Source organism: Morone saxatilis, unplaced genomic scaffold (genome assembly GCF_004916995.1).
Source record: "Morone saxatilis isolate NCDOM2014 unplaced genomic scaffold, NCSU_SB_2.0 Contig8, whole genome shotgun sequence".
Classification (NCBI taxonomy): domain Eukaryota; kingdom Metazoa; phylum Chordata; class Actinopteri; family Moronidae; genus Morone; species Morone saxatilis.
In genome coordinates this window covers 3014290-3014885 of record NW_023340257.1, presented here as the reverse complement: position 1 = coordinate 3014885, position 596 = coordinate 3014290, and the positions used below count along the sequence as shown (strand labels likewise).

At 45.3% G+C, this 596-nt stretch overlaps 1 protein-coding gene across 1 annotated transcript in view; it reads left to right on the top strand.

Moving 5' to 3' along the window:
* The window catches only part of sorl1 (sortilin-related receptor, L(DLR class) A repeats containing), a 49658-nt gene that overhangs the window by 4143 nt on the left and 44919 nt on the right, over nucleotides 1-596 (top strand). The window lies entirely within an intron of this gene.

Below are 596 nucleotides of genomic sequence, written 5' to 3'. Positions count from 1 at the left end.
GAGAGAGAGAGAGACATAATGACACTGACAGACAGGGGAAATGAGTCAGAGAGGGATAAACACACACTGTTTGGTTTGACATACTTTGTTCAACCCCAAGAGGGAAAGTCTCTTTCCTCCCCCTGGTTGGGGTGTGAGGTTAAGTGTCCTACCCAAGCATGCTTCAGTGTGTGTGTGGCTGTAAAGGATCAAACCTGAGCCCTGTGAGCCTGCATTTAATCAGCTGGACCCATCCTGCTGCCCTGCTGAGGGGGTGTGGGCCGCATTGTTATGGACTGGCTTATGAGTTCCCCTCTGGTAGTTGTAGGAGTCATCTTTTTTCTCTACATATCCCTTTTCAAGGTCATGAAAAGCTGTCCTAACATTAGACTGATAGACAAGCTGCACCTAAATACCTCTGGGTCATTTATTTAATTTAATATGGCTCTGAATCTACTTATCATTTCATGAGATGGTAGGAACCTGGACTACATAGAGCAAAAACCTTGTATGGATTACCTATTGGGGGTCAGCATTGACAGCTTTTGAAGTTTTTTCGAAACCAGCAATCTGATGAGAGGATGTTAGAGGTGCAGGCACCCAAATTCATGTAGCCG